Source organism: Antechinus flavipes, chromosome 2 (assembly GCF_016432865.1).
Source record: "Antechinus flavipes isolate AdamAnt ecotype Samford, QLD, Australia chromosome 2, AdamAnt_v2, whole genome shotgun sequence".
Classification (NCBI taxonomy): domain Eukaryota; kingdom Metazoa; phylum Chordata; class Mammalia; order Dasyuromorphia; family Dasyuridae; genus Antechinus; species Antechinus flavipes.
In genome coordinates, this window is record NC_067399.1 from 144,940,109 (window position 1) to 144,954,088 (window position 13,980).

Consider the following 13,980-nt stretch of genomic DNA (forward strand, 5'->3'; position numbering starts at 1 on the left):
AATATTCTGTTGGAGACAATCTAGAACTGACCAGCAATTGACTAAGAATAATTATTTTTATGGATTTTCGAAAGCACTTTAAAGACATTCTCTTAATTAAGCTTAACATTGTGGAAGCAATAAAAATTATTATTATTTCAACTAAAAGTTTTAAGAAAAAATATTTTCTGGGGCAGCTAAGTGGTGCAATGGGTAGAGCACCAGCCCTGAAGTCAGGAGGACCTGAGTTCAAACATGACCTTAGACACTTAACACTTCCCAGCTGTGACCCTGGGCAAGTCACTTAACCCCAATTGCCTCAGCAAAAAAAAAAAAAAAAAAAAAAGTTTTCTATAGCCTAAAAGTCTTTCCTGACTTTCCTCTTTTGGAAGTGTTGTTAGGTCAGAAACAAAAAGTCCTTCTTAGGGAAATAGTTAAGAGTAAGGACCAAACTTTACTAAAGAGTACCTCTTATCTGCTTAAGCTGTTTGCCATTTCCCTGGTAAAGTGAGTGACCAACCCAATAGAAGAGCCCTTTTTTTCCCTCCATTCAGAAAGAACTATAATATTTACAATTCTTTTTAATTTGTAAGGAGTGGTCAATGAAAGAACAGTAATTTGAGATCATGACTGTAGTTCTGGAATGTCATACCAAAACTATATTTTAAGATAACATTCTCCCTGTTTCAGATAATTATAAATGTTACCTTCAGTTGTCATGAATTAAAAACATGTCTGAGAGCATGATTGGTTGACTACTGATTTAGATATATCTTTAAGCTAAAAAATATTTGGATCTAGAATGTTAATAAAATGGCTTCTGGCAGACATGGCTAAAATACATAGCATAGCACTCACTTTTATTCTTTGACAGCAGCCCTATAAGGTAAGTGTTATCCCCATTTTACAGATGAAAAACTAGGCCCAAGAAGTAAGTGCCTTAGGACTTCGAATCCTGTCTTCCTGAATCCAAGCCCAGCACTCTAACCACTCTGTGTCCTCTTGTGTATTCAATATTGCCATTAGGATTTTAGGAATCTTGCTTTAGGAACATTAAAATTTACCCTTACCAATTAATCATAAGCTAATGGCTTAACAATTACCTAAAGTGAAAACACAGGGCAACTATCCACTTGGAACCATTGCATCTCTGCCTCTTAACTCTTGCAAAAAGTAGAGACACCAACTTTGCACTGAGCAGGCACTTTATAAATTAGTTATTAGCAGGAAAGTAACAGCAGAGTTCATCAGACTAATTCAGGCATATTTAATAGCATTTTGTGGTGATGTTAGAACATTTTTTATTTCTCAAATGGAACTACATTTTGTTATTACAAATAAACACAGTTCTCTGCTTTGTCTCACTTGCTAAAATGACTTCTATAGGTGGAGCCAAATAAATAACTTAGAAGTCCCAAAAGTAAGTTTTTGGCTTAATACAAATGTTTTCTCAAAATGAGTGGCTAATCTCTAGGATCAATGGGAGGTACAACTTCTGTATCAGGGCTTAAACTTTTTCCACTTATGACCTCTTTTGCCTGAGAATTTTTATATAATCTAGGTATATAGGTATGCAAAATAGGTATACAAATCAAAGATTTGCTGATAATAAAGAAGTTTATTTTAAAACAATTCTTTGGTTTATATATAATCTTACCATTTATTAAAAATGAAAGAAAATTTGCATACTAATGAGATGGATATGCTTGTTTACCTTTACATAAATAATTAAATCTTTGGTGGAATATTACATACCTTTTACTGTTACCATATTTTTTATGATTATGCATTCAGTTACAGGATCATGATCCATAGTTTTAAGAAGTATTGGTCTATGTTAATATTTATTGTCAAAAAGAAATTAAAAGGTCTTGGGCTAACCTGCAGCTACTATCTTTAATGTAGTCTGGAATATGATAGGTTCCAGTAGAATAGCCCCACAAGTGTTCTAGAACAAATAACTATGGTTCAGCAAAAAATGGTTGACTAACTTGTTATTTTCACCCCTAGTGTTCTTTCAGACCAAAAAAAAATCTCATGGGTTAGTAGTTAGTAGTGTTTTTTTCCACAACCTAATTAATAAGGTCAGTTTCAAAGTCCTAGTTCCAATCCTCTCTCTACTCCTTATCCATTTATTCCCCTTCCCCCCCACCTTGAAAGACCTGGTTCTTAAAGACCTGGGTTAGCCAAATCTTCATCAGGCAAGTGAAGGATTGAGGCAATTATACAGACAAGCAGATTTTTTAAAAAGCTTTCATTTTATTCATTTGTGATGTATCATAGGTCATCATGTTCAATGCATCATTTTGTGATTTGTTTTTTGTGTTTTTTTGACAGTTGATTAAATGACATTAAAGAAATTTTAATTAGGAAACCTTAGCTCAAATTCTTAAAAAAAAGAAAAGAAATCATAAGTTATAGAGCTTGAATAGTCACTAATGGCTTGTAATTGTAAAATTTATATATATCTCACAAGATCTTTCAAGTACAGAGATAGTTAATACGAAATAATCATGTCTCAGAACTGACTATATGGGGTAATAACAGAAGTATAATATCAGTGAACTGACCACATGAGGCAGACATCTCAATATCTCAGCAAAGGTTGGATTTCTTCTCCCCCTCCTCACTCCTAGTATGAACAGTTGGTAGGAATCTTCAGAATCACTTAATGAGGCCCACTGTTTAAAAATAAGTACTCTGAGTCCCAGAGAAGGGAAGTGTCCCAAGGTCATACGGATTTTCAGTCAGAAGGCAATTCATACTGTTCTTATTTTTATCTTTTAAAAAAAATTTATTATAGCTTTTTATTTACCAGATATATGCATGGGTAATTTTTCAGCATTGACAATTGCAAAATCTTTTGTTCCAATTTTTCCCCTCCTTCCCCCCAGACCTTCCCTAGATGGCAAGTAGACCCATACATGTTAAATATGTTAAAGTATATGTTAAATACAATATATGTATTCATGTCTATACAGTTATTTTGCTTCACAAGAAGAATCGGACTTTGAAATAGCGTACAATTAACCTGTGAGGGAAATAAAAAATGCAGGTGGACAAAAATAGAGAGATTGGGAATTCTATGTAGTGGTTCACATTCATTTCCCTGATACTCGGAACTTCTTTAGGATTTCTTTTTTTAGTTTTGAGTGAGCTGGTGATGGACAACTCTCGTATCAGTTACTTCTATCCAGTCCCAGCCTTTCTTCTGAAGTTTGCTCAACATCTCCAACTGCTTGCTAGATATTTCCAAACGGATGTTTTGAGAGTATCTGGAATTCAGCATGTATACAACTAAACTCAATTTCTTTTCCCCAAAAATCATCATCTTCCAAAATTTCCCTATTTCTATTGAAATCTTTCAGTCAACGAGACTTAGTCTTGGTGTTAGCCTTTTCCCCTCACAATCCAGTTCCTTCTGTCCCTTGACACGATGTCCCTTGAGTCTTCTCCTGTTCAAGTAGCTACCTCCTTTGGCCAAGCCTTTCTCACCTCCTGTCTGGATTATTACAATAGCCTCCCACTTGTCATCTCCACACTGAGTCTCTCTCCTTCCTAATGCATCCAACGTTGTTGCCAAATCAATTTTTGTCAACTCCAGACCAGGTCACTACAGTTGTCTCCCTATCAACTCGGGGAGTAAATATAAAATTCTCTTTTTGGCTTTTAAAGTGACTTGTTATCTGGCTCCTTTTTACCTTTATTCCCCTCCACACACTGATTTGGTATTATTGACTTTTTACTGACCCCATGTCTAGAGCACTTCCCATTTCTTCTCTGCCTTCTGGCTTCTTTTATACCTTAGTTCAAGTTTCAAGATTTAACTGGAAAAGGCATATTCTGGTTCTTTTCCAAGAAGTTTTAAAAATACTGCTGATGCTTTAGTCCTCACAGCAATTCTGTGAGGTAGGCTGGGCACATGGATTTGTAAATGAAGCTAAGGTATGTTAATTGATTTGTCTGAGATCACATGGCTACTAAACAAGAGCTAAAAAGAATCCCATTCCAAAGAGGATAGTTGTTTAGATCACAGGTCACAATGGATATCATGCCTAGCCTTTAGTCAGGAGAAGTTGCATTCAAAATCCAACCTCAGATATAGATATAGATAGTGGCTATGTGATCATGGGCAAATCACTTCTGTTGCCTCAGTTTCCCCATGGGTGAAATAAAAGCCCCATGAGATTTGTTTTAAGGAACAAATGAAATAATAATTGTAAAGTGCTTAGCATAGTACCCCATATATAGTAGGCTCTAAATAAATGTTAGCTATTATAAGAACAGTTGTGCCTGACATCTTCCTGGAAAAACATCTAAGTCCAGTAAGTTGGGAGGTAAAGGAAATCTAGAATAGGAATTTCCTTACCTACCTTCTACCTATTGCCTACAACCCCATAGTCTCCCCTGCTCACACCCATCCATCCCCAATTAGATATTGAACCAGGAGCTGAACTGTCTGAAAGTCAACCTGTGTGTGGCAATCAATGTTAAATCAAAAGGAAAATAGATGCACAAATTAAAAACCTCAGTTGATTTGATTTTTTGATTTTTAACACCTAAATTTTATATTCATGAGTTTAAAATAATTTTCTATTTTTAATCTTCATATTTGATTTTTATGACTTAGTAATTTTTCATAAGATTGTACCATTTTTAACCATTCTGCAATTATTGAATATGAATTTGTTCAATTTTTTTCTACTAAAAATTACAGTATATATTTTTGAAAAAGTTTTTTTCCCTTTGAATAACTTCCTCAGGATTTAGCCATAGCAATGGAATCACTGGGGTCAAAAGATATGTGTAATTCTATAGCTCTCTCTCTCTCTCTCTCTCTCTCTCTCTCTCTCTCTCTCTCTCTCTCCCTCTTTCTCTCTCTGTCTCTCTCTCTCTCTCTTTTTGGCTGAGATTGGAATTAAATGACTTGCCCAAGGTTACACAACTAGGAAGTGTTACATATCTGAGGCCGAATTTGAATTCAGGTCCTCCTGACTTCAGGGCTGGTTCTCTATCCACTTTGCCACCTAGCTTCACCTCTCCTTCTCTTTCTCCCTCTCCCTCCCTCTCTCTCTCTCCATATTGTTTCCTAAAAAGATTGTACCAATTTGCAATTATAACCAATTATGTAATAGTGTACTTATTTCTCTACAGCCCCACCAGCTTTGGATTTTTTTTTAAACATTGCCAACTTAATGGGTATAAAATGGTATCTTGAAGAGTTTTGAGTTTTGTTTTAATAAAGATTAAATAGCCTATTTCAATCAAGTCAAATTGCTATATTTCAAAAAATTAGGTTATGCTACTATTTTCAGGTAGCTAATAAGTGTGGTGCAGAGAGTCAAGAGAACCTTTGAAGTCAAGAGGACCTGAACTCAAATGTGGCCTCAGACACTTACTAGCTGGTTAATGTTGGGCAAGACAAATAATTCTGTTTGCCTTAGTTCCTAATCTGTTTTTTTTTTTTTTTTTAAATGAGCTGGAGAAGGAAATGGCAAACTACATCAGTATCTTTGCCAAAAAAAACAAAGAACTGGGACCACAGAGAATGGGACACTCACTACTGAAACAATTAAATAGCAACAACTATTTTCATCTTTCTGTTTATTCATAGCCTGAGCAGGAAAAGACAGTTTCCTATTCATGAATAGTTCATATGAAAATAGAAGTCTAAACTTTTAAAAGAAATTATGGCTATAAAAGGCAAATTAATGTTTTGGTAAACTCTGTTAAAGGATGTGCATCAGGGCCTTCCATCAATCCACTTGAATAACTTTCTTTAAATCTACATCCAGTTATTGAACTTAGATTCAAATCCCATTTCTGCTACTTACTCTGTTTTCTTTTTTGTAAAATGAGGGAAACATACACATACTTTTTAAAGCCCCTTCCACCTATAAATCTCTGATCTATAAATGTTTTATCCCTCTATAGTCTTAAAACATATTGTAGTTGGTTTTATGAAAGGCCTATTGAAAGAGACTGATATCAATAGACTTTTTTCCCCTTTCTTTAGCATGGTAATAGATAATAGTCTGTCCTGTGTTCCCCAACCAAAAGAGGTAGAAAGAGTCCATGACCTTTTTAAGGAAAGTTTTGTAAGTAGGTTGTTTTATCTGAATATGTTATGTCAAGTACTATGTAATCAGAAGACTTAATCTCCATTTCATGATCATGGCTCAGAACATTACTATATCTTAAGTTTAAATTATCTTCAATTTTTAAAAAATTTATTCATCTAATTTTGCCTGCTCTGCCTACAGATAAAATGCCTAAAGTATACTGTCATTAATGTTATTACCAACTCCTGTCTGGCTTCAAAAAGTCATGGTCTGTTCACATATATGAAAATAAAAACTTTCTGTACACAATCTCATAAATTTTTAGAGGGTAGTCATCTAGTTGGTGATACTAATATTAGTCACCATTAGTATGTTATATATGATCAACAGACTATTAGAGGCTTTATTTGGAACTTTTATCTACAGTGGCTTAAACAAATGAAGCACTTTAAGAAACAAGCAGACACAGTACTGACCGGTTCCATTCAGTTCAGGATTTTCTTTTTAATGGTCAGATTTCTATCATTTGTACTTGGAAGAATATCGTGCAATTTTAAGACATCTTTTGGTCTGTGCTTGTGTCAGCGATAGTTCTATCTTAGAATTCATTGGTCTGTTTGGGTAGAGCATTTTTATTCCTAATTCCTTTCTTCCCCACCTCCATTTCAGATTTTCTGCATGAATTTACATTTGTGATGTATTCGTTTACTTAAGCCATCTGGTGGTTCTCACCTGTAACTGCAGAATCAAATCACTGCCCAGGAATAAATTTTGGTGTGTGCCTTGATACATATAAGATTTATCATTTTCTTATAGTCTATTATCTGGGTGGTCTTGTAATGAAGTGAGATGTGCATATCAATGTCAGCATTCAAGGAAATGATCCTTTTTTTCACAGCACCAACTAGAGAATTATTTTAGTATTAAGTAGGGTGTGGCAACCTAAATGGCATGAATTACATAAATGGATAGAGAACCTGTCTCGTAGCAAAAAAACTTGGGTTCGGTTCCCACCTCTAACACATACCAATTTAGTGTAGTTTTTATAAGCCCTCACTATTGTGTGTATCTTGAGTAGCCAGCAGGAGGAAAAGCCACAATTCAACAGCATAACAAAAAGCAACAACAAAACATTTCCCCCATGACCCTAGAGTGCAGTTCTCCACAAAAGCATTTACGGAGCATTAGGTAAAGAGCAAATATGCATAAGGAACACACATGGAGAGATGCTGGGAACTCGAGTGGCCTGGATACATATCTGCAGAGGTGTACATATGGAACACAAGGAACCCTAAACCGTGCAGAGCCTTAACTCATGCCTCATGCTATAAGGTGCTGTGGTGAGGATGACATTGTAATCTTCCTGCTCCTGACATTGATTTTTATAAGGTCCACTCTGCTCCACTGGCCTCTGCAGGACACTAGCCTTTGGGATGCTACTATGAAAGTCACATGTCTGCCTCCCCAGGATAGAGCAGGTGCTACTGGGCTCCTTTAGAGCCTATAGCAGGCATTTTTCTCCTTTTTTTTTTTTCTCTAATTCTGTTAAACAAGGTCCAAGAACCCTTGCCACTAGAATCAGCAGATAGTTTCTGTTTCCTCAGGCCTTTCATTTCCTTTACAAAATATTCTCAACCCAAGTACCACACTCTTTAGAGCAAAGGTCTTTAGACCCTTTTTACAGGGTCCTCCCAGCTAACATTTAATCCTTTATGTTTAATCTTGTCTTTGGGCTCCTCTTTCTGGTCTAGGGCTTGATAGAGACCTCTTTTAAAATAATTATTCCACATATTTCCCAGTTTCAATCCCTGAAAGCTAGGCTATAAAACAGGCAGTAGTTATTTGTCTAATAATTGCCAAGCATCTCGGTAGACTAATGATTTCTCTTCTTCTATGCCGCGTAGGATGACAGGGTAGAGAAAAAGTCAGAGACAGCATACTAAGCCTTGGGATCTTGTTTCTGTACCTGCCCGACTCCTTCAAACGCAGATACAACTGGTCAGAGTCTGAAAGTGGGTCTGGCCAATATCTTTACATCATTTACATCAATGTAAAAATGATTAAACATGTGGCTAAAGCTCTGCTCCCTCCTCTATAGAAATACCCCATATTTTGCATTCACCCCTTGTTTTGAACATTATGCTTTCCTGCTGAGCCCCTACATCAATAACAAAGAATCTCTGCCCAGCAGACCACCAACTATGTTTGCCCCTTCCACTCTGATCTAGAGCTTCTGTTCTATAATCAACAACTTCCTTCATTTTTAGCCTTTTCTTCTTGATTTTACCATCTTCTTAAATTCACTAGAGTTTAGAGGCAGCTGTTGACCCAATGGATAAAGTGCTGGCTCTGAAACTGGGAAGACTTGAATTCAAATTTAGCCTCATACTTTTTTAGCTGTGTGATCCTAGGCGAGTCATCTCTGGATCAGTTTCCTCAACTACAAAATGGAGATAATAATAGCATCAATGTCACAGGGTTGTTGCAAGGCTAAAATGAGAGATAATTATAGTGTTTAGCATAGTAACTGGTAGATAGTAGGTGATGTATAATAAGTGCTTATTTTTTCCCTTCCATCACTGAAACCTGGCTCTACCCAGATGACATTATCGCCTTGACCATCCTTTCCAGTTTTCATTACATCTTTTCTCATACCCCCACAACTCACAGATTCTGGGGAAGTAGTGTTGAAATGCTTATTATTCTTAGGCCCTTCCTTGACTGCCATGACTTAGAAAGCTCTCTTTGATATTTGCCAGTTTCATATTTGTCACCCAAACTAGATCCTGATAGCAGTTTATCCACTAAGACATTCTCCTTCCTCTATCAACAAGTCCAATGCCCAGGGCACACAGTCTTCCCACTCTACCCCAATTTCTGCCCTCCTGCTATGAGACTCCAACATAGGTTCCCTCAACTACTTTAATTTTCCAGTTTCTCAGTCTACTGAATTTCCAAATATTATCCTTCCATTCCTTTACTATGCATAAAACTGGTCACTCTCTTGATCTTACCATCATACACATATATTAGCCTTCTATAATCAAGAACTCTTTACTTCTATTATCTAATCAAAATACTGTATTATTTGTTTTCCTCCTGTGCCTTATCCTATACCAATTCTTTATCCTTACTGTGATCTGCAATCATCTACCACTCAGTTCTTTTTCATGATGTCACTTTTCTCTCCTCCCTTCTCATCTTGACCCCTTAGTAAAAACAGTTAATTTCTTGATGACCTTGTTTGAACCATCATTGCTCTCTCTTTCCAAACCCCACCCTCCTTTTTTATTCTTGACTCACATCTTCTGAAGTTAGTTTACTGAAGGAAGCTGTAAAACTTAATTTGTTATCCAGTCTGGACTGGATGGCCCTCACTTCAATAAAGATTTTTTTAAAATTCTTTCAAATTCATATTGTATCCCATTCACTACTAGAAGCAATTCCTAACCTTCCCTTTTCCCAGAACTCCTTCCATTCCATCCTTTCAGGCTATTGGTCCCTCTATAATTTACTGAGGAAAAAGAGACCATCTACTAAGAACTCCCTCTCCTCTCTTCCTTGCCTTTTAACCTATGACTTTATCCACTATTTTGTCCTTGAATCTTTGATAAAAAAGAATGCCCTTTTTTCCCCTTACCTCTCTACATATAAACTTGATCCTATCCTCTCCCATTTTTTTTAACAGATTACCTCTACTCATTCACATTCTCTCACAAATTTTCAGTTTCTGTCTCTACTGGCTTCTTCCATGCTGCCTACAAACTCAAGCAAGTTTGTTTCCAAATATTTACTATCCACACCAAGTATCCTATGTCTCAACTATCTTGAAAAAACTTATTTGTGGAAGTAGTGGTGGAATAAGAGGAAGATTTTTTTTGTCTTGTTTACCCAGTATATCTCCTCCATAACAACCTAAAAAACATTCCATTCTGAATTGTGACCAAGAAAACCATGAAAAAATCATTTTCTAGCCCAGGGCAGGTTAGGGAGATACAAAGAGAGAGCCACAGATAGTAGAAAGTTGGTTGGGCTGGATAAGAAAACAGTTTTCACAGCAACGAGATCATTCCAGTATCCAGGAATGGAAAGAAGACAGAGCACCAAAAAAGGAAACATGGGGCAGAAAGAGATCTTTGGGGATCTTTGAACTAACTCTGGGTACAGGAACAGCTACCATCTGGCAACTCTGTCACCCATTCCTCAGGTCTGAGTCATAGATTCAGCATAGCCTTAGATACATATTGAACAAGGAAAAAGTTTGTGAAATGTAATTGTATGGCCCTAAACCCAGGAGTAAAGCAATGATTTGGTTTTAACTATAGCTTAGCATGTAAGTGTACAGTAGAATAACCAGGATAAGAGTTCTAGACCAAAGCACCAAACACTGATTCAGTCATTCTGAACCTGCAGAGCTTCCCAAGAGCTAACAGTGACAAAATCCATCAGCAGTCTACTGAAACTCAACAATACATAAGGCAACAAATTCAAACCTGGGACAATAATTTACAAAACTCAGACCAAGAAGGCAATGAATAGACCTTACCATAATTCACACTACTCATATTACTATGAGAACACTGAAAACTTGCAAGCTTCCAGTTGGACCTGTGAAACCAGCAGAAGGACAGAAGCTTAGGCCAGATATTCTCCCTCAAAGGATTAAATCTATCACTAACATAAAAGCCAAATTCAAGAAGTAGTCTAAGAGAATGAGGGGGAAAAAACCCCAACAATAAATAACTGCTAAAGGTAAGGGAAGTGATCAAAACAGACACAGAAAACAATGACTTGAAAGTATCTATAAACAAAGGCTCAAAGAAAAACGAAGATTGGATATAATAAGACCAATAATAATTCCTAGTAGATTTAAAGAAAGAGACTTTTAAAAGATCAGTAGGAAAAGAAAGAAAGATACAAGAAGAGGTAGAAGCTGTAGTTGGAGGTGAACAAGAGACTAAGTTGAAGAAGCAAAAAAGATCAGATCATTCTGGATGACCAGAAATGCAGATTCACCAAGGAGAAGAAATTTCTGGAGGATAAAATATTAGAGTTCACCACTAACTTCATGGAAGAAGAGGGTAAGTCCAAGAGTCTGGCCTAGCTGAAGGCATGAGCATATGGCCATGATCACAGACCTGGAAGAATACTTGTGCAGAGAGAAGAAGGAGGGAGACCCAGCTTTAGGAGCTGCAGATGAAGCTCACTGAGGTTAAGCAGGTGCAGAAGGAGCTGATCAGCAAGGTGACCAAGGCACAGGATGAGCTGGACAAGATCACAGGCCTCCTAAGTCCATTAGACAGAAAGTCCAATAAACTGTCCAGAGACTACTCTGCTTTGGAGTCTCAGCTTCAAAATACACAGGAGCTTCTGCCGGAGGAGACTTGTCAGAAGCTGAACCTGAACATCTGAAATTGAAGCAGGAAGAGGGTGAAAAAATCACCCTAAAGCAGCAGCTAGAGAAGGAGGAAGAAGCCAAGAGGATCCTGGGAAAGCACATTGTCACCTCAATGTCCAGATAGTTGATATGAAGAAAAAGATGGTCAATGGTGTGAGCTGTTGGAGTTAATGGAGGAAGCCTAGAGGAGGTTATAGGACCAGGGGTATGAAGAAAAAGCTGCAATTTACAACAAGCTGGAGAAGATGAAGATGTGACTGGAATTTGAGCTGGACAACTATCTCATCAAGGTGGATCATCTCCAACCTGAGGAGCTGGTCTGACCAGCTCCTAACAGAGGAGAAGACTATCTTAAGCAAGTATATCAAGGAATACAACTGAGCTGAAGTTGAGGTACAAGAGAAGGAGATGAAGGCCTTATCTCTTGCTGGAACCCTGGAGGAAGTCATCAAGCTGGAACTCCTCTACCAGCATCTCTGTGAAAGACCTGATGAGCTCCAAGGACTGTGTCAGCAAAGGTGTCCATGAGCTGGAGAAGTCAAAGTGAGCCCTAGAGCAGTAGGTGATGAAGAAATGAATGCCCAGCTGAAGCATCTGGAAGATGAGTTCCAGACCATTGAGGATGCTACACTGTGGCTCAAAGCAAATCTGCAAGTGTTCAAGACTCAGGATTTCCAGAGCCACAATGAACAGAGTGAGGAAAAGAAGCAGCTGATCCCACAAGTCTGGGAGATAGAGGCTGAGTTGGGGGACCAGAAGAAAGGATGCTATTTTGGATGCCTGCCAGGGAAAAGCTAGAGATGGACCTGAAGGCCTTGGAGGGCAATATTGACTCAGCCATCAAGAGCAAGGACGAGCCTTTAAGCAGCTGTGTAAACTGCAGGCCCAGATAAAGAGTGCATGCAGGAGCTAGGGACACTAGGATCTCCCAAGAGGTGATCCTCGACCAGTCCAAGAAGAATGAGAAAAAGCTCAAAAGTATGGAGGCGGAGATGATTCAGCTTCGGGAGGAATCAGCAGCTGCAAAGCCCACCAATCACCAGGCCCATAAAGAAGGAGACCACCAGTAGGAATGGCAAAGGAGCCCTGGCTCTGGTGGAGAAGTGGTGCCTGGAGGCCTGGCTCGCTCAGCTGGAGGAGGAGCAGAGCACACAGAACTGGTCAATGACTGGCTCAAGAGAGCCAGCCTCCAGAATCACCAGATCAATACTGACCTGAATGTGGAGCATAGCCAGGAGCAGAAGAGTGAAAACGCTCACCAGCACCTGCAGTATCAGAACAAGGAGCTCAAGGTGAAGCTAGAGGAGATGGTGAGCATGGTCAAGTCCAAGAACAAGGCGTCCCTCAACACTCGGAGGCCAAGGAGCAACTGGACAAGGAGACAAGGAGCTCCGGGAGGCCCTCAGGCAGATGCGCTGGGCTGAGAAGAAGCTAGGACACGATTCTGCAGGTAGAAGTGAGCAACACATTGCCAAGTGGTACAAGAACCAGGCCAACAAGGGGACTGAGAGTCTGAAGCAGCTGGAGGAGGCAGAGGAGGAGGCTCAGTGGCAATGTGTCCTGCAGGAAGCTTCAGTGGGGCTGGGGGTGCCACGGAGAAGGTTGGTGCCGTGAACCGGGTAGTCAGCTTCCTCGAGAACAAGGTCAGGCGTGGGGACAGGCCCTTTGTCCTGCCCTGCTGGCTGTCCCAAAAAGGCCCAGGGGAGTGCTCGGATGAGGACGTGGACTGCAAGGTGGATACCAGGATGCCAAAGGGACTAAATAAAAGTTCCAACTCCTGGGCCCCCAGCAGGTCCCTCTCCCTCTCTTCTCCTTCAGCCAGTGACGCCCTGTCCTGCTCCTCCCCGTCCTGGGACTGGTGCAGGCTTCCTCTCCACTCTCCTCCCCCTCCCAGATCACAAGCCAAAGAGCTGAGGCTTGGGGCCTCTGGCCTGGGAAGGCCTGACCCAGCAGGATCAGGGAGCCAGCCACTGGTTCTGGCACCCCATCCCTCTGCCCCACCTCACCCTTCCTTTGCTGTGGGCAGTCATATTGGGTGACCTTATAGCCTTGCCTGGCCCGGGAGCCCCAGACCCTGGACTTGGCCTGCCCAAGGTGTAGTCAGGATAGAGAGAACAAAAGGGAAAAATCGGAGGCTTAGCCCTTAGGAGCAGCCTCAAGTCGTCAGTTCCTTCCTTGTTCAAGTATTATGCTCCTATACCCTACCCCCAGCCCATCCCCAGCAAGGAATTCATCTGCTTAGGGTGCTCCATCCCCTTTCTGTCTGACAGGATCCTGCAAAGTCAGACAGACGTGGCCCACAACTTTCCCATGGCTTTTTGTGGTAACTCCTGGGAATCAAATCCATTTAATGGTTCAAGGACGTCTCTCACAGGGTCTGGCTGCAGTGGAGATGGAGGAAAGAGGGCCAGATCCCCAATCTGTGCCCCTGCAATCCACTTCCATCCCCTCCCACCCCCACCATTCTGCATCCCTGACTGATTCCAGTTTAAAAATCCCTAATCTGCACAATCTTGTGTCTCCCTGAAGAATAAAAGAAAA

The 13,980-nt window shown here is 39.5% G+C and overlaps 1 pseudogene; it reads left to right on the forward strand.

Moving 5' to 3' along the window:
- Positions 1-3,415: 3,415 nt before the first annotated feature.
- LOC127546500 (myosin-9-like) lies at positions 3,416-13,478 on the forward strand (annotated as a pseudogene).
- Positions 13,479-13,980: the final 502 nt, after the last annotated feature.